This window comes from Adiantum capillus-veneris, chromosome 27 (genome assembly GCF_014529385.1).
Source record: "Adiantum capillus-veneris isolate H3 chromosome 27, ASM1452938v2, whole genome shotgun sequence".
Taxonomy (NCBI): Eukaryota; Viridiplantae; Streptophyta; class Polypodiopsida; order Polypodiales; family Pteridaceae; genus Adiantum; species Adiantum capillus-veneris.
The window spans coordinates 109,111,065-109,132,336 of NC_140957.1; positions in this window are offsets into that span (position 1 = coordinate 109,111,065).

Sequence of the window (21,272 nt, forward strand, 5' to 3'; positions counted from 1 at the left end):
TTTTGCATGCCCAAATGCCTAAAAACTGCTTCACAATGAGAAGTGCATCCCCTTTTACCATGAGACGTTGTATACCATGGCCAATGCATATTTTTAAACCATGAAGTAGTGTGTCATATTCTACTTCATTGTTGCTAGCTGAACTTGGTAGATTGAACTTCTCTTTCATGACCACCTATCCACTTGGGTTGAGCAACACTAGCCCTCCCCCTGCTTTCCTGTGGCTCGACGAAAAGCTCCATCAAAGAACAAGGTAAAAGCATTAGGAATACTTTTTGGTGGTGGCAATGGTAGGGTCTTTACTTCAGGCACCTTAATCTCCTTTTCATGCACCCTATAAGTGAGAATCCCTACCAATTGTGCACGCACACTATCTTCTACCTTGAAAGAGTAGTGAAACTCTTGCAACTCCATAATCCACTTTGAGATCCTAGTACTAAGATTCATTTGAGATGACACCCAAGGGAACAAATTCTCTGCGGTGAGAATTACAAAAGGTTTTGGGAGCAAGTAGGATCTAAACTTTCTCACCGCAAACATGAGAGAAAGCATCATGAGTTCTGCTTCTGTGTAATCTCTCTCCAAAGCATTCATGACCCTACTAGCAAAGTAGATGGGTCGCATCCTTGTACTGTGGGGATCTTGTTGTCGCAACACAGCACCAATTGTTTCCCTTCCAACACTAGAGCTAACAAAGAATGTGTACTCCCAACAAGGAGGCATGAGTGTTGGTAGCTCTGACAAAATGACTTTAATGTTACAAAAATACTCTTCAAGCTCATCAGACCATGCAGATTCTACTTGTTGTGTCAACTTTTGCAAAGGGTGAAGTAACTCCGAGGCTAAGTGAATGAAGCGTGACATATACTTCACCTTTTGAATGAATGAGATGACCTCCTTAAGACTCTTGGGTGATGGTAGCTCAATAAGAGCCTTTGCCTTTGAAGGATCCACTTCAATGCCTTTGTAAGAAACTTTATGACCAAGCAAGATTACTTCATCCTCACCTATATGGCACTTGTCGGGGTTGAGTTGACCTCCCATGTCATAGAGCTTCTTTAAACCTTCTTCTACCCTTTGTAGATGCAATGATTTTGAGCTATAAATACAGAAATCATCAATGAACACCCTAATTGACTTTCCAAAGAATGCTTGAAACACCATATTCATGAAACGTTGGAATGTTGCAGGAGCATTTGTCAGACCAAATGGCATGACTCTAAAAGCATAACAACCCCAAGGAGTGATAAAGGTTGTTTTCAATTGATCCTCCAATGCAATCCCTATTTGAAAGTAACCTGAGTAACCATCGCACATAGTGTACTTCTCATGACCAGCTACCTCATTTAGTATCTCATCCTGGAATGGGAGGGGAAAGTGATCTCTTTTTGTTGCCTCATTGAGGGGACGGTAATCCACACACACCCTCCACTTGCCATTTTTCTTAGGAGTGACAACAACAGGAGAGACCCACTCTGAATTCTCCACTGGATAAATGAAACCTGCTGTTAGAAGCTTTCTTACCTCCTTGAGTAGAGCCTGTTCCTTTATAACTCCTAGCCTTTGTAGCTTCTGAGCTTTAGGTGTGGCCTCAGGCTTTAACTCAATCTTGTGTTGAACAACATCTACCCCACGCACGTCGGTGTAGTCTTTAGCAAAAAGCCTAGGAAACTTCCTGAGCACACATTTGAACTCCTCTCTTTCATCCTTTGTAAGTGTTGTTGATAGCATACCTTCCAGCATCCCTTCATCTTGAACACCTTCGTTCTCTTGAGGACCTACCTCCTCCAAGCCTTGACAAGAGGTCTCTTGGTTGCTTGGCTTAAACCTTACCCCCATGACTTCAATGGAAGACTCCTCTTCAGTAATGCTACTGCTACTTTCTTCTTCTGAAGTGCTATCGGTCCAACCTTCTTCCGTCTCACTTTGAGATGATTCTTCATGGAGCTCCTCTTGGCGTTGCTCCTTCATGTCAAAGACAACCTTCTTATGATTGTCATTCCTACAAATTAATTTCCCACTCTCCCAATCCTGCAAAGCTTGCATTTTCATTAGCCATGGTCTTCCTAGGATAAATGGATAACCACTTTCCTTGGTCGACATAACATAAAAATCCACCGCTTTCTTAATGCCAAAGGCCTCTACAAAGACATTTTTACAAATTCCTACACACCTAGCCTTGCTATTGTTTGACATCTTGACTTTGATTTCAGGTGTCTCATGGATGTGCATGCCTAGTCTTTGGATGAGTCCCTCTGTCATGATGCAAATTTGTGCACCCCCATCCACTAGACCTTTCCTAACCAATCTTCCTTTGATGTAACAGTCTAGCACCGGTTTAATGTCCTCATTCATTTCAGCTTGTGCAATTTTTACAACAGGCATACTCTCTTTTACCTTTCTCCTAGTGCTAATTGCCCTTGTTAAATCCCTCCTAACTTGTGGACATAATGCAAGAAATTGAGGCCATGAAATATCAGGACCCTTACCTCTCATGTCTTCCAACAAGTTGTACGGAGCCATACCATGTCCAAGAGGGAAGTCTTGGAGATTGATACGACGTCGAGTCCTCTTAGCCTCCTTGGTCTCCTTTGCCTTCTTTTCTCGTCCATGGTCACTTTGTGATGTAACTCCTTCTTTGTGATGTAACTCCTTCTTTCTCCTTACCTTTCCCTCGGCCACGCTTAATGCCATTTGCTTCCATGTCAACCTCTCTTGAATTTGTCACCTCTACCACATGCACGTTTGGGTCTGGCAAAGGTGGAACTCCTTCCACCCCTTGTGGAGGTGGTCTTGCTCCATTTGGCCTTTGTATAAGCCGTGGTTGCTGACTAGTTCCTTCACCTGCATTCATCACTGGGTAATTCAAGTTAGGTCTCCCTGGCTCCCCACGGGGCCAAGGACAATTATACATCCCATGTCCAGACTCACCGCAATTCCAACATTGCAAGACTCTCCTAGGTCGTGGGTCTCGCTCTTCAGACTTCTTTGCTTGTCCCTTTGGACCTACAGCTTGTGCAAGGTGAATTGACAAGCTGCTTAAAGATTCATTTAACTTCTCAATCACTTCCGCCGTTACCTCAGGAAGCTCCTTAGATGTTGATGCTTGTGACTTACCTTTGGGTCTAAGACCTTCTATTGGAACCTCCCCCCTTAAGCACTTGAGTTTCCTATATTTCTCAGCAGCCCTAGTTTCAGCTGCATCAAAGGTAGCAGGTGCACCCGCCTCAACTTTTACCTTAAGGTCAGGAAAGAGTCCGGCTATGAACCTCTCCTTCTTTAGAAATTCTGCACCATCACCAGGGTTAGCAACATTTTGTATCCATAGAGCCCAAAGACGTAGAAACTCTTGCTTGTACAAGTAGTAGTCATCTAAGTCTTTTTGCTTATGAGAAACAATGTCTTGCCATAGTTTTTGAGTGTTTTGGGGATCAAAGAAGTATCTCTTAAAACGATTCAAAACTTCTGTGTAATTCCCCTTAACTTTCTCAGGCAAAGAATCAAACCAAGTACTAGCATCTTTCCTAAGGACCACCTCAAACATTTCTACATGTTCTTGATCAGTTACTATCCTCTTGATACGGCAAGACATCTTGAAATTCGCTAGAAATAATTCTGCATCCTCTCCAGGCTCTCCAAAGAAAAGAGGATATCCAGACATTTGGCGTTGGCTCTCCATTGAATTGATTTCAAAGTGACGCGTTTTTGTTTTTTCTTTCTTTAAAAGATTTACACAATAATATTTTTTAAATTGCAATCTATTCTACAACAAAATAAAAATATTCACATCAAATGACCTATGATAATCAATAAGAGGTAGAATGACAGGGTTTGGTGACGCGAGAATTTCTCCTACTCTTTGGGCACCAAACATGAATACCATACGTTGTTGAAAATGGATTTTTCTACTAATTGCAATGTTTACTCTAATGTGTGGAGTGAAATGAAAGGGAAAAATCTGTATTCCTGGGCCATTATCCATGGTCTATGCATGACCTAATTCTTAAAACAAAACAAAAATATAGACGTCCAAACTAAGGTCGTACCTAATGAGAGGCAAAATAAAAGGATTTACTGATGCGTTTATCTCTACCAACCTAAGAGGACCTAAAATTCTACGAATTACTCGCTGAAATTGCAGCTTAACTAACAATTATGTGTACCTTTTGCCTTGCAATGGGAATGAAGGGATCATACAAATTCTCGTGATTCATGCAAGCTACTTGATTATGCTAAAGGTTGAGCCTTCACAAAACATACACAAACCGATCCTCAGTGGGGGCACCAATTTGAAGCGGTCCGGGGCGGGCAACAAGAAGAGCAACCTCTAGACACACTTCAAGGCTCCCGTGCTGCTCAATGTGGCTGGGGCACAACACAACACAAACCAAAACAACAAACCCACAGCCAAATCCCAACTACACAAGGGGCTCCACCTAGTTTAAGAGCGAACTAGGACGCAAAAAAGGAGAATCGTTAGAGCAACCCACAAACAAGCAAGGAATTTACACTAACCCTAACACCAATGGAACACTCTCACACACTAAAACACGAGAGAGAGAGAGAGAGAGAGAGAGAGAGAGAGAGAGAGGTGAGAGAGAGATGGTGCTCGGGCTGCTTTGAAGTGTATCGTTAATGATCAAGCAAACATAAATATATATATGTAAGAAAGAGAGAGAAGGGGGAAGGGGGTGCTTGTTGCACTAATGCCTTCTTACAAATCTGTCATGACCAATCAAAGTGAGGTTAGTATTTGTTCAACATAGCCTGAGTAAATTGCACCACAACACATCACAAGAAAAAAGCCACCCCAATCACTGTCTTAAGGCCAGGGGAGTCCTCTCCACCCTATCACCCTCTTACAACATGTGGGATTTATGGCTAAATTGATAACAATACCCGGAGACAAGCTATCAAGAACTTAAATAAAACACCAAGACACTTACACATCATTATTGTCCATGACTTCACGTTGGAAGGGCGACAAGATATCCATGCTTAGTCCAAATTCACCCTCCTTGATTCAGCAAATGTTGGGCTTACACTAGTAGGAGAAATGATAGATTTTCTACCCTCAATTTAATGATCACTCTCCCTTACAATGGCATAGAGTTCCCTTGCTAATCACCCCTAATACAACACATACATATGCCTAATGCCAATGAGATTCCACTCAAGAGCTCCTTCTCAAGAGGTTGAGCTTGGCTTCTCAAGCTATAGCATAGTGCTCTTTCTTCTCCCCCCTTTTTGTGCTAGCTACACCCTCCTTTTATAGTATTTTTGAAGGCTAGGGTTACTCCTCTAACCATGGTTGGGTTAGATTTTCAACAATTTATCTAATTTCTTTTGCTTGGAATTATCAAGAAGTTGGTGGGGAAAGAGAGAGGAGAGAAATGGAGGTGATAGGACTTTTCATAGTGGGTTAGTGTTAGTAGAGTTAGTATTAATTCACAAATGGAATTGGATATTTACAATGGGAGTATCCATGTAGGATACGAATAAGGAAGAAAAACTCTTAAGAGGTAAGAAAAGGTGGATTTCTTACAAGGTATGAGTTCACCATGGTTTGTGTTTGGGAGGTATGAGTTCACCATGGTTTCTCTTATTCTTCAAGGTTGAGGAGAAGGTGAGTAGGGTGCAGAGAGGAGTGGTGAGAGAGGTGGGGATGATGAGTGGAGAAGTGTGTGTGAAAGAGGAAAATGATAAAGTGGAAGAGAGAGTGTGGCTGCATAGCATGGGAAAACTGGGGTCCACTAATAAAATCATAGCTCACAGCTCGTAGCTCAAAAAAAGTTTAAAAAATTTGAGGCAAAAGTTCACCCCACGAGCTACAACTTTTGTTTGTATTACCTTTTCAAATTCGGAGAGCAAGTGAACTTTAAAAATTCAGCAAAACCGATCGTTTTTTTCCACTGCACAAGGTCCTTGTGGGGTCCTTCTTTGGATGATTCTTTTGAATACCTCCGAGAGTGAGCCCTCCATAGTGCATGTATGCATGCCACCTACCCTTGACCTTATTTGGTAGGTCTATAATTGAAGATATTGTTGAGATCATGATATAAGTGAATAGTACAACTAAGAAAATCAAATATTGAGGGGTCTAAAAAATATGTACATGTCAAATATAAATAATATAAGTGGAAAAAATATAAAGGGGTAAGATAAATATTTTTGGTGTTCTAATTTTTTAGAAAAAAAAACAAAATAGATGTAGGAAGGGAAAAATCACAATAGTGAAAAAATATACACATAAATAAAACTAGTTTTTTTGGATTTTTGTTGGGGTGGAGTTACACCAAATATAAGAGAAGCTTATATGAAAATATTTCTATATGGAATAAAGAGTATGAAAAATGGTAAGAAAAATTGTGGTAATGGTGAGGGAATGTACAGAGCATAAATAACACAAACCTAGGTAGAAATATTTAAATAAATACCAAAATAATTATGAAAAAATCTTTTATTTAGGCTCTATATACAAAGAAATATTTACATATGTATGGGCCATAATATACTTATATTTTATATATATATATATTTTTTTGGCTCAACTAGCCCAATGACTAGCTAATTGAGGGTTTTTTATTTCAGTAAGGAGATATGGGAAAAGTCCCCTAACTCACACGCACCTATATACAGTGAAAGGGTGAGGGTAACCACAGTGTTTGAGTGATTTGATAGGGTGAGATAACTCACTATGGCAATTACAGAGAGCCGAAAAACGGCTATCACTAGCATGAGTTGTAAGGTATTATCCTGCCAATTTGGTGTGTCTTTATAAGTGTGTATCCATGGAACTCCTTGAATAAGTGCTTCATTAAGGTGTGTATCCGCAACCACATGAAATTGATGAGGATAGATTGTTCCATCAACAGTGATTGGTAAATTGACATGTCCCAAGTTGTTCAGTGTTTCTTTGTTGGCCACTTTGAACCCAATAGTGTTTGGTGATAGAGGTTCTCTTGTCAATTTCACAAAGGTGGAATAGTTGACAATATTTGCTCTTGCCCCAGTGTCCACTAATGCTCACTCGGTGGTACCATCATCAAGTTGCAACAAAATTTGTAGATCGATGCCACCTTACCATGTAGGCTCCGTTTATATGGATTCTATGGAGGAGAATTGATGCAATTGTTTTGTTGGCAATTTATCTGAAGGTTTGCTAGCTCCTTCTGCTTTATTATTCTGATCTTGGCCTCTTGTTTAGCCTGCTCCTGAATATCATTGGCTCAACTTCGTCGTTGGTCTGCTGCTTGAGTTGTTTGGAGTTCTTCTAGTGTCAGTGGGAGAAGATATTTCTTTAACCTGCAGCCACTCATCCAATTAGGCATCTCCTCACCTACCAGTGTTGCAAGCGTGCTGGTGCCACTTTGTGATATATCATGTATTACAAAAGGCCACATCCCTCACTTTTTGAGTTTTTTGGAGTGTTGCTTTAGGATATACACCAAAACGTAATCCCCTTTTTGAAACTCCTTGCTAATCACATGTTGATCATGGAAAGCTTTCATTTGTCATTTTTGAGCATGTATACCTGCTACTGCTCTTATTTTGGTTTCATCTAATTGCTCCAAGATATCTAGTCTTTCAAATAGCTTGTGTCCCGTCCATCCTAATTGTGTTGCGACTCGAAGCATGTTAATCAAGAACTCCATGGGTAGAATTGCATTAATCCTGAACACAAGGTTAAAAGGAGTGGTTCCTATGGAAGTTTTAAATGCTACCCTATAAGCCCATAATGTTGAGTGTAGCTTCTAGTCCCAATTGGTTCTTGAGTCACTCACTATTTTGGTGAGCACCGTGCATAAGGTTTTATCGGTACTCTCGACTTGTTCATTAGCTTGGGGGTGATAGGGTGCTATAGTTTCAAAAGATAATCTATTGTGAAATCAAACTCAAGCAATATGATAAACCAACGAACAATCCTTCTAGTGTTGCAAGGTTTGTTTACCAGATATAACAGTGCTTGGTGATCTACGAAGAAAACAAACCTGTTCACAAGAAGGTAATGTCTAAATTGTTTGACAGCATTTATCATTCCTAGACCTTCTCTCTCCATAGTGGTATAATTTTTCTCTAAGTTGTTTAGCTTCCTACTAGAGTAGCAAATGGGAAAATTAATTTTGTTCTCTCTTGGATGGGCTAATACGCACCTATGGCATAGGCTGATGCGTCTACATGAACATGGAAGATCTTGTTCCAATGAAGGGCTTGCAAAATTGGAGCAGAAATTAATCCCTACTTCAATTTGTGAAAAGAATTCTTACATTCTTCCGTCCACTCAAACTTAGTAATTAGGGCATACAGAGGCTTAGCTATTAAAACATACATGTATATGAAGCGCCTATAATACTCACAATGTCCCATAAATGCCTCACTTCCTTCATTTTTGTTGGTCTTGATAGTGAAACAATTGTTTGTATCTTATCCTGATCAGTGGAAATCCCATTTTTGGACACAACGTGGCCCAATATTTTACCTTGTCTTACCATTGATCCGAGCCTATCACAAATTTTTGTTTATCATATTTTGTTGGTTTTCCTTGCTTCTAGAGGTTTACAATAAAAGAAAGAGTGAGAACAACCTCTTGGAAAAATTTTTAAAAAAATGATTTTTTCTTGACTAGTTCACCGGAGGTGAAAGGTAGAGGGAGAACCTAGTGGTAAAGGGAAGGGAAAATATGTAAATGTGAAAAGAAAAGATATGATGTGGTTGTGGAGCCATGCACCCATGATTCAAGGGTCATGAGTGGCTCATATCATCATGGCTTTGGAGCCATATGATGATTCAAACAAATGGGACCCAAGTGGAAGACTTGGTAAAGGAAGAAACTAGGCACATGATTTTGTTGAATTTTTAAAAAATACTTCCACTCTGATCCAAGAAAAGTTGTCTTCATCAAAGTTGTAACTGACAAGCTGAAGATTCTGGCCATATTTTTTTAATAATTTTTGCATCTACGGTCTAGGAGATATGGCCAAAATGGTGGACGCCAATTTTTTCAACTGTGGTGGAGACCACCCCCCTACCTTTACACACACACACCCTTCCTTTTCCACATTGAGACCTTCTTTAAAATCAGCTATTAGTCTTCTCACCCTCCTCTCCTTCCTCCTCTCTCTCAAGCTCAAAAACCCATCAAAGTTCCTCTTCTAATCACCTCTCAAGTCATGCTTAATCTTGTTGTAATTCATAAGTTCTCATTCAACCCCTTTCTATTATTACTAGATATGTATTGATTTTATGTAGATTCTTTACATTTTAAAATAAGGAAGCTCTTGGACTCAAGCTATGGAGGAAGGAGTGAAGACAACACAAGTGATGATGGAGCTAATTGGTCAACAAATCACTTGGAAGGAGCTTCTTCATTGGTTGAATGTCCCTAATCAAGCTTCATTTGTACAAATTACACTTGTATCTTAACCTCACTCCTAATCACTCTCTTTCCTATATAAAGAGGCCTTCCCCTTTGTAATTTCAAGCCTCCCTCAGCCCATTGAGCCTTTGTATCACTCACCATGAGCCCATAAGCTCATTCATTCACTCTATTCTTGCACATCCTAGAGTGCAAATTGTTTAATGCTAGTAACCTCTCCTCCTCTTACTTATGTTAATTAAGAGAAATGTTTTATATGCGTGTGAGAGTGCGTGATGTGATCTTGGCTAATCCTTGAGTGACTGTTTGGTAATCTATATGCTATTTGTGTTGGGAGTGTTTGAAGTCATCCATTCCTTGTACACACACCACAGTTAATGCTTCATTCATAGTGATCTCTCTCTCTCTCTCTCTCTCTCTCTCTCTCTCTCTCTCTCTCTCTCTTTGTGTAGCGGTCCTAGTCCACGCTTCCAAGACTAGGTGGTGCCCTCATTTCATTTCCCTTGTGGCGCAATGGAGTTTGTTTTGGTGTAGAGGCCGCCATTCCAAATTTCCTTCGTCATAAATTGGTGCCCCCACGGAGGAGTTCTCAAGCAGCGCTCTATCAATCCTATGAAGGAAGATCCATCAAATTCTCCGAGACTTCCACTATGGTCTCCCCAAGAAGCTCGAGAAAAGAAGCGTCTTTATCGATAAACGGCACGTATGCGGGTAAAGAGAGTTAACTACACACACCCTTCTTTGCTTCAAGGAAAATCTTGTAGTCATCAAGTCCCTAGGTCAAAAAATTGTGTTGAGTGCTTTGTGGCTAGTGTGAAGACACTCCCTTTGAAGCCTCGACTTCAGGTGGTGAAAGCACTCTCAAACTCGGGTATTAACAAGTTTTTGGAGGGGGAGCTACACATCAATGTGGTGCGGTATTGGCAAGAGGCTACATATGGTGATGCACTCCAACTACTACTAGCAAGAAGGCTCAAGGTGGTTGAGAGGGTAGCCATCGAACCCTATGAACTCTACAAAGCTGAAGATGGTCACACCAAAGCTAGGCTAATCACTGGTGAGCAAATTCTTTGCATCTCTCAAATGGTGGGATCCAAGAGAGCTCAACTTCAATGAAGTGCTTCATGGAAGTTTGTAATTAATGCACCAATGAATAATCCCATTTTCTACAACTTTCAATCAGTTCAGAATATTAGGGTGAATGTGCGCATTGATAGAAAGATTTTTTTCCAACAAAGATTGGTCTTCTATTTTGGAGCTGAGAGGTTGAGAGAGATATTGCTGTCCCCTGACCCTATAATATTTCCCATTTTGGAGTATAATGTATCTTTTGATGTTCACATCTTCATCTTGCTTTAAGCATACTCCATGAATCATAGGGATTTATATGGACCTTTCCAACCTCTTGCTAGACAAACTGTGCATATAATAGCTAGCACAAAGCTTAGGTTCCAAAACATCATAAGGGACTTACTAGGCCCTCGTCGTCTAGCTGAGATTAATGCATCTATCAATCCATTTATTCTACCCTTAATAAGATATGATTTGGGCCTAGACATTTTCATCTTTGTGCTGTATTGAGAGGAAGGCAACCCACTTTTATGATGGCTTTCCCAAAAAATTTTGGGCGTAGTGGGGAAAATGCTGGGGATTTTTTGGATAACTTGGAGATGGCTTTCCTTGTCTCCGGGAGGGATGACGAAGCATTGAAATTGAGAGCTTTTCCTTTGGTGCTCAAAGAAGAAGCTAGGGTATGGTTCCAGGCTCTAGATCCAACCCAAAGAATTGATTGGGAGGGATTGAAGGTGGCTTTCCTACGAAGATTTCAACGAGCTAATTCGGCAGAAGAACTATGGCAACGGCTTCTGTCCCTTCATCAAGTTGACCCTCATGGTTATGCAACCTATGAGGAACGTTTTCTGAAACTTTGGGGGCAATGGTCAGACTCACTAAACCCTGGTGAGCGAGCTCCCAATTGCCTCCAAAAGGATCGATTTATCTCAGGTTTGTACCCCTTGCTAAGGGAGAAGGTAAAGGGCAAATTTCCAAATGCTTTTGAAGATGCCTTAAGAATTGCTAGGGAAAAGAATAGAAAGATTCTCTATCAAGCCCAAGCTGGCCAGCTAGCTTTGGAAGGCAATATCACAACTATGGAAGCTTCTCACATACCTCCAAATGTGCCTAATGCACCAGACCTCAATAGAGGTCAACAAGAAGATATGCTCCAACAAATAAACAATCTCACAAACCAGCTAGAGGGGTTGAGAGTAAATCTTGTGCAGGGTGCAAGAAGGCCTATTGAGGGAAATGGTGGGAATCGGCCACCAATGCGACGTCAAGCAAGGGAAATGTTGTGTTACAATTGTGGGGAAATTGGCCACGGCATGTATAATTGCCCTCATCCCAGAAGATATGACTACCCTGTCAGAGGTCCTCGACAACAAGTAAGTCCACCCCGTGCTAGAGCTCAAGCACAAGAGCAACCGCAACCTCAAATTTTGCAGCCACCTCGTGCTCAAGCTCAAGCCCCTGCTACTCAACCAAATGTGAGCATCATAAGGATGGAGGAGGTCCTCAAGGGCAGAAGCAACCAGGAAGAAATAGCTAAAGGGAAGATGAAGATAGATGAAGTGGCTACAATGCCTATCAAACGTGTGCGTGTCCAAGATGAAGTAGGTAAAGAAACAAGCAAGGATGCAAGCAATGAAGCAAGTACATCTCGTGCAACTAAAGATGAAGCCAAGAAGAGAAAGACCCGTACTAGGTCTCAAATTGACATCTCTGATTTCCCTATGGGATCTCGGACACAACCTTATGACTTGACAGCTGATGTGAGTTCTCAAGGACCAAAGATTACTTGGCCACAACTACTTCATATCTCCCCAAAGCTTCGACGACAATGGTCAAAAATGGTGAGCACGAGGGCAAAGCGAAGTAAGCTAGTAAGTGTAATCAAAGCATATGGTCTCAAGGATATAGTGCCTTTGGTGGAGGCTCAAATCAAGGGACAACGGATTCCAAAAACTTACATTGACAGTGGAGCAGAGGTTTGTGTCATGACAGAAAAGCTAATGCATCAATTGGGTTTAGAGGTAATGGAATCATCAAACTTTAGGGCAAAAATGGCCAATAATGTCTCTGTCACTTGTGTGGGTGTAGTGAAAACTTTGAGAGTTTCTGTTTTTGGAATCACTACAGAGGTTGATGCTTATGTGATGCCAGTAAAGGGAGAAGGATACCCCCTTATTTTAGGACAACCTTGGCTCACGGGTATAGGAGCTAGGCAAGATTGGGCAACAGGAGACTTGGAGTTGAGGCCTCGCATGGGTGGCCATAGTCGGAAGGTGGTTTATAACCTAAAGAATGGGCGACAAGAGAACCTTGAACTAGAGACGTCAGCTGATGAGTGGAGCTCAAGTGGATGCTCCTCATCCATGGACGAGGAAGAGAGTTCAAGTGAAGAGAGTGATAGCACTCTCGAAGTCATGGGCGTCACCATAAAGGAAACTACCTCATCAGAAGACAACCCAAGGATCCAAATGAAGAATGTGTGGGATGCCAGCCTAGAGGAGATGTTATCCAAGGATATAAAGGAAGAAGAAAAGGAGGGTTATGTAAATGTTCTCAAGAAGCATGCATCATTGTTTATTTCTGATTACACTCACATTACAGGTGTCACTGCAGTGAAGCATCATATCCATCTAAAAGAAGGGAGCAAGCCAGTAGTACAAAAACTAAGAAGATTAGGAGTTGTGCAACAAAATGCACTGTTGTCTGAGGTGAAGAGACTCTTAGAAGCAGGATTCATATACCCAGTAGAAGATTCAGAATGGGTCTCCCCAGTAGTGGTGAGGCCAAAGAAGAATGGTAAATGGCGAGTGTGCGTGGATTACAAGCCACTAAATGCTGCAACAAAGAGGGACCACTTCCCTCTCCCATTTCAAGATGAGATTCTAAATGAAGTAGCAGGCCATGAGAGATACACAGTGTGTGATGGCTACTCTGGCTACTTTCAAATACGCATTGCAGAGGAGGACCAGAAAAAGACTACTTTCATCACACCATGGGGATGTTTTGCATTTCGAGTCATGCCTTTTGGTCTCACCAACGCTCCAGCCACCTTTCAACGATTCATGAACATGGTCTTCCAACCTTACTTTGGTAAGTCCATAAGGGTTTTCATAGATGACTTTTGTATTTATAGCTCCAAAAGTATGCATCTCGGCAAGATTGATGAAGGATTTACTCGTTTAGCTAAGCTGGGTGGACAACTAAACAAGGACAAATGTCACATTGGGGAAAGCAAGGTTACACTATTAGGGCATGTAGTGTCCATTGATGGAATCGAGGTAGATCCTGAAAAGATAGAAACATTGCTAAATCTACCTTCCCCAACTTCCATCAAACAATTAATCTCCTTCTTGCAAAAGCTAAGATATTTGAGTAGATTCATACACTTACTCTCCCAAGTGATATTTCCTCTACAACAGCTGACTCGTCAAGAGACGCTTATTTGGAGTGAAGAAAGTGAAGGGCATTTTAGAGAGATTAAAAAAATGTTAGGGTCACTCCCTGTAATCCTCCAACCTTGTTGGGAAGAAACATTCTTTGTAAACCCTAGTGTGGGAGAAGAATCCATTGGTGCTGCCCTCCTACAAAAAGATCCAAAAACCTCCTTTATGAGGCCTGTGTATTTTGCTAGCCGCCTCATGGAAAACACAGAGAAGGCCTACACCCTAATGGAACAGCTAGTGTTAGCTCTCATGTTTGCGGTAACCAAATTTCGGCCATACTTGCTGCCGAAGAGGTTTGTAATTATCACTGTGGAGGATATGTTTCCCTATGCACTACAACATATGGAAATCTCTGACAAAATAGCAAAGTGGGTGGTGCGACTTCAAGAGTTTGATTATACAATACAGGTTGAAAGAACAACTCGAGCATGCTTAGCCGACATTTTAACAAACAAGTGCTATGAAAAAGTTTGCCATTTGAAGAGAAAGGAACTTCCACCACCTCCAGCTGTAGAGGCTTTGGTCAATGATTATAGCCTCTACTTTGATGGAGCATACAAGAGAACCAAGGATAAGGCAGCTGCAGGCATCGTGGTCTTATCCCCATTGGGAGAGAGGATCCATGGTGAAGGGATCACTCTAGAAGATGTCCACTCCAACAATGAAGCAGAATATCATGCTCTAATTCATGGCCTTTGTTGGTGCCTCGATAATTCAATTAAGAGATTAAACGCTTTTGGTGACTCCATGCTTTTGGTAAGGCAAATGCAAGGTACATGGGCTTGCAAAAATGCCCATCTCTCTACTAAAATGAGAGAAGCAAAAGCTCTTATGAGGAGATTTAGGGAGGCACAAGTACATCATGTACCAAGAGACCAGAACAAGGATGCAGACCACCTAGCATCATCAAAGTTAAATGAGTCAATAGTGGGAGCAGTGGCCATCAAACTTCCACTTCAGCAAGGCAAGGAGGACTTGGAAGATATTATGCACATTCTGGAGCAAGGAGAGGCTCCTAAACACTTGAATGCAGGGGAAAGGCGATGGTTAGCTAGGAAGGCTACCAGGTATCGCATAGTAAATGATGACTTGTATTGTCTTGGTAAGGATAGTGTGCTTAGGAAAGTTCCTTTGAAGAGTGAAATTGAAGAGATTTTAAAAGCTTGTCACGATGATATGTGCGGAGGACACTTTGCACACGACGTCACTAGTAGAAAGGTTCTACAAGCTGGGTTTACTTGGCCAAGTCTTCATCGTGATGTCAAATATTGGTGTCAAACATGTGATGAATGTCAGAAAGCAGGACCACGACGGCTCATAGCTGAACCTCAGAACCCAATAAAGGTATATGGGCCCTTTGAGAAGTGGGGAATTGATGCCATAGGGCCTCTACCACGCACTCAGTCAGGTAAAGAGTACATCATCATGGGAGTAGACTACATGACTAGATGGGCTGAGGCTATGCCGACCAATAGAATTACTGCTAAGGATGTGAGTCAGTTCATCTTTGACCACATTTGTTGCCGGTTTGGCACCCCTCTTGAAATACTATCTGATAGAGGACCAGGGTTTAGAGCAGACTTGGTAGGAGAACTCATGAAGAAGCTAAATATTCAGCATCAACACTCTACTCCTTACTACCCTCAGTGCAATGGTTTGGTGGAAAAGGTAAATGGAATCATTTGCAAAATTCTCACCAAACAGGTACATGCCAGGCGCCAAGATTGGGACAAACACCTGAATGGAGCTCTATGGGCCTATAGAACCTCCTTCAAAACCACATTAGGGTACACACCCTTTCATTTGGTTTATGGAAAGGAGGCGCTTTTGCCCATTGAAGTGAAGTTAACAAGTCTTCGAATATTGGGTAGCCAGGTAGGCTCTCAAAAGGAGAAAGTACATCAAAGGATCATGGATCTAGAGAGGCTGCAATTGGATCCTGAAGAAGCCATCAACCACTATTCTCAAGAAGCAGAGAAGTGCAGAGAAAAGTTCAACAAAAAGCTAGCATCCAAAGACATCAAAAAGGGATCTCTGGTGCTTCGATATGACAATCGCTTCGACACTCGTAAGGATGGAAAGTTTCTTTTCCGATGGGAAGGCCCGTTCTTGGTCACCAAAAAGTTCAAAAATGGCTCTTACAGACTTCAAGACATTGATGGTAAAGTGCACAAGACCAGGACAAATGGATGGCGTCTAAAGACTTATAACATCAGGATAAGGTCAGCTCAAGATCAAAGAAAGTAGGCTAGAGGCATAAATACCCCTAGCCAGGTTTGGGGGGGCTATGATCCGAGCCTATCACAAATTTTTGTTTATCATATTTTGTTGGTTTTCCTTGCTTCTAGAGGTTTACAATAAAAGAAAGAGTGAGAACAACCTCTTGGAAAAATTTTTAAAAAATGATTTTTTCTTGACTAGTTCACCGGAGGTGAAAGGTAGAGGGAGAACCTAGTGGTAAAGGGAAGGGAAAATATGTAAATGTGAAAAGAAAAGATATGATGTGGTTGTGGAGCCATGCACCCATGATTCAAGGGTCATGAGTGGCTCATATCATCATGGCTTTGGAGCCATATGATGATTCAAACAAATGGGACCCAAGTGGAAGACTTGGTAAAGGAAGAAACTAGGCACATGATTTTGTTGAATTTTTAAAAAATACTTCCACTCTGATCCAAGAAAAGTTGTCTTCATCAAAGTTGTAACTGACAAGCTGAAGATTCTGGCCATATTTTTTTTATAATTTTTGCATCTACGGTCTAGGAGATATGGCCAAAATGGTGGACGCCAATTTTTTCAACTGTGGTGGAGACCACCCCCTACCTTTACACACACACACCCTTCCTTTTCCACATTGAGACCTTCTTTAAAATCAGCTATTAGTCTTCTCACCCTCCTCTCCTTCCTCCTCTCTCTCAAGCTCAAAAACCCATCAAAGTTCCTCTTCTAATCACCTCTCAAGTCATGCTTAATCTTGTTGTAATTCATAAGTTCTCATTCAACCCCTTTCTATTATTACTAGATATGTATTGATTTTATGTAGATTCTTTACATTTTAAAATAAGGAAGCTCTTGGACTCAAGCTATGGAGGAAGGAGTGAAGACAACACAAGTGATGATGGAGCTAATTGGTCAACAAATCACTTGGAAGGAGCTTCTTCATTGGTTGAATGTCCCTAATCAAGCTTCATTTGTACAAATTACACTTGTATCTTAACCTCACTCCTAATCACTCTCTTTCCTATATAAAGAGGCCTTCCCCTTTGTAATTTCAAGCCTCCCTCAGCCCATTGAGCCTTTGTATCACTCACCATGAGCCCATAAGCTCATTCATTCACTCTATTCTTGCACATCCTAGAGTGCAAATTGTTTAATGCTAGTAACCTCTCCTCCTCTTACTTATGTTAATTAAGAGAAATGTTTTATATGCGTGTGAGAGTGCGTGATGTGATCTTGGCTAATCCTTGAGTGACTGTTTGGTAATCTATATGCTATTTGTGTTGGGAGTGTTTGAAGTCATCCATTCCTTGTACACACACCACAGTTAATGCTTCATTCATAGTGATCTCTCTCTCTCTCTCTCTCTCTCTCTCTCTCTCTCTCTCTCTCTTTGTGTAGCGGTCCTAGTCCACGCTTCCAAGACTAGGTGGTGCCCTCATTTCATTTCCCTTGTGGCGCAATGGAGTTTGTTTTGGTGTAGAGGCCGCCATTCCAAATTTCCTTCGTCATAAATTGGTGCCCCCACGGAGGAGTTCTCAAGCAGCGCTCTATCAATCCTATGAAGGAAGATCCATCAAATTCTCCGAGACTTCCACTATGGTCTCCCCAAGAAGCTCGAGAAAAGAAGCGTCTTTATCGATAAACGGCACGTATGCGGGTAAAGAGAGTTAACTACACACACCCTTCTTTGCTTCAAGGAAAATCTTGTAGTCATCAAGTCCCTAGGTCAAAAAATTGTGTTGAGTGCTTTGTGGCTAGTGTGAAGACACTCCCTTTGAAGCCTCGACTTCAGGTGGTGAAAGCACTCTCAAACTCGGGTATTAACAAGTTTTTGGAGGGGGAGCTACACATCAATGTGGTGCGGTATTGGCAAGAGGCTACATATGGTGATGCACTCCAACTACTACTAGCAAGAAGGCTCAAGGTGGTTGAGAGGGTAGCCATCGAACCCTATGAACTCTACAAAGCTGAAGATGGTCACACCAAAGCTAGGCTAATCACTGGTGAGCAAATTCTTTGCATCTCTCAAATGGTGGGATCCAAGAGAGCTCAACTTCAATGAAGTGCTTCATGGAAGTTTGTAATTAATGCACCAATGAATAATCCCATTTTCTACAACTTTCAATCAGTTCAGAATATTAGGGTGAATGTGCGCATTGATAGAAAGATTTTTTTCCAACAAAGATTGGTCTTCTATTTTGGAGCTGAGAGGTTGAGAGAGATATTGCTGTCCCCTGACCCTATAATATTTCCCATTTTGGAGTATAATGTATCTTTTGATGTTCACATCTTCATCTTGCTTTAAGCATACTCCATGAATCATAGGGATTTATATGGACCTTTCCAACCTCTTGCTAGACAAACTGTGCATATAATAGCTAGCACAAAGCTTAGGTTCCAAAACATCATAAGGGACTTACTAGGCCCTCGTCGTCTAGCTGAGATTAATGCATCTATCAATCCATTTATTCTACCCTTAATAAGATATGATTTGGGCCTAGACATTTTCATCTTTGTGCTGTATTGAGAGGAAGGCAACCCACTTTTATGATGGCTTTCCCAAAAAATTTTGGGCGTAGTGGGGAAAATGCTGGGGATTTTTTGGATAACTTGGAGATGGCTTTCCTTGTCTCCGGGAGGGATGACGAAGCATTGAAATTGAGAGCTTTTCCTTTGGTGCTCAAAGAAGAAGCTAGGGTATGGTTCCAGGCTCTAGATCCAACCCAAAGAATTGATTGGGAGGGATTGAAGGTGGCTTTCCTACGAAGATTTCAACGAGCTAATTCGGCAGAAGAACTATGGCAACGGCTTCTGTCCCTTCATCAAGTTGACCCTCATGGTTATGCAACCTATGAGGAACGTTTTCTGAAACTTTGGGGGCAATGGTCAGACTCACTAAACCCTGGTGAGCGAGCTCCCAATTGCCTCCAAAAGGATCGATTTATCTCAGGTTTGTACCCCTTGCTAAGGGAGAAGGTAAAGGGCAAATTTCCAAATGCTTTTGAAGATGCCTTAAGAATTGCTAGGGAAAAGAATAGAAAGATTCTCTATCAAGCCCAAGCTGGCCAGCTAGCTTTGGAAGGCAATATCACAACTATGGAAGCTTCTCACATACCTCCAAATGTGCCTAATGCACCAGACCTCAATAGAGGTCAACAAGAAGATATGCTCCAACAAATAAACAATCTCACAAACCAGCTAGAGGGGTTGAGAGTAAATCTTGTGCAGGGTGCAAGAAGGCCTATTGAGGGAAATGGTGGGAATCGGCCACCAATGCGACGTCAAGCAAGGGAAATGTTGTGTTACAATTGTGGGGAAATTGGCCACGGCATGTATAATTGCCCTCATCCCAGAAGATATGACTACCCTGTCAGAGGTCCTCGACAACAAGTAAGTCCACCCCGTGCTAGAGCTCAAGCACAAGAGCAACCGCAACCTCAAATTTTGCAGCCACCTCGTGCTCAAGCTCAAGCCCCTGCTACTCAACCAAATGTGAGCATCATAAGGATGGAGGAGGTCCTCAAGGGCAGAAGCAACCAGGAAGAAATAGCTAAAGGGAAGATGAAGATAGATGAAGTGGCTACAATGCCTATCAAACGTGTGCGTGTCCAAGATGAAGTAGGTAAAGAAACAAGCAAGGATGCAAGCAATGAAGCAAGTACATCTCGTGCAACTAAAGATGAAGCCAAGAAGAGAAAGACCCGTACTAGGTCTCAAATTGACATCTCTGATTTCCCTATGGGATCTCGGACACAACCTTATGACTTGACAGCTGATGTGAGTTCTCAAGGACCAAAGATTACTTGGCCACAACTACTTCATATCTCCCCAAAGCTTCGACGACAATGGTCAAAAATGGTGAGCACGAGGGCAAAGCGAAGTAAGCTAGTAAGTGTAATCAAAGCATATGGTCTCAAGGATATAGTGCCTTTGGTGGAGGCTCAAATCAAGGGACAACGGATTCCAAAAACTTACATTGACAGTGGAGCAGAGGTTTGTGTCATGACAGAAAAGCTAATGCATCAATTGGGTTTAGAGGTAATGGAATCATCAAACTTTAGGGCAAAAATGGCCAATAATGTCTCTGTCACTTGTGTGGGTGTAGTGAAAACTTTGAGAGTTTCTGTTTTTGGAATCACTACAGAGGTTGATGCTTATGTGATGCCAGTAAAGGGAGAAGGATACCCCCTTATTTTAGGACAACCTTGGCTCACGGGTATAGGAGCTAGGCAAGATTGGGCAACAGGAGACTTGGAGTTGAGGCCTCGCATGGGTGGCCATAGTCGGAAGGTGGTTTATAACCTAAAGAATGGGCGACAAGAGAACCTTGAACTAGAGACGTCAGCTGATGAGTGGAGCTCAAGTGGATGCTCCTCATCCATGGACGAGGAAGAGAGTTCAAGTGAAGAGAGTGATAGCACTCTCGAAGTCATGGGCGTCACCATAAAGGAAACTACCTCATCAGAAGACAACCCAAGGATCCAAATGAAGAATGTGTGGGATGCCAGCCTAGAGGAGATGTTATCCAAGGATATAAAGGAAGAAGAAAAGGAGGGTTATGTAAATGTTCTCAAGAAGCATGCATCATTGTTTATTTCTGATTACACTCACATTACAGGTGTCACTGCAGTGAAGCATCATATCCATCTAAAAGAAGGGAGCAAGCCAGTAGTACAAAAACTAAGAAGATTAGGAGTTGTGCAACAAAATGCACTGTTGTCTGAGGTGAAGAGACTCTTAGAAGCAGGATTCATATACCCAGTAGAAGATTCAGAATGGGTCTCCCCAGTAGTGGTGAGGCCAAAGAAGAATGGTAAATGGCGAGTGTGCGTGGATTACAAGCCACTAAATGCTGCAACAAAGAGGGACCACTTCCCTCTCCCATTTCAAGATGAGATTCTAAATGAAGTAGCAGGCCATGAGAGATACACAGTGTGTGATGGCTACTCTGGCTACTTTCAAATACGCATTGCAGAGGAGGACCAGAAAAAGACTACTTTCATCACACCATGGGGATGTTTTGCATTTCGAGTCATGCCTTTTGGTCTCACCAACGCTCCAGCCACCTTTCAACGATTCATGAACATGGTCTTCCAACCTTACTTTGGTAAGTCCATAAGGGTTTTCATAGATGACTTTTGTATTTATAGCTCCAAAAGTAT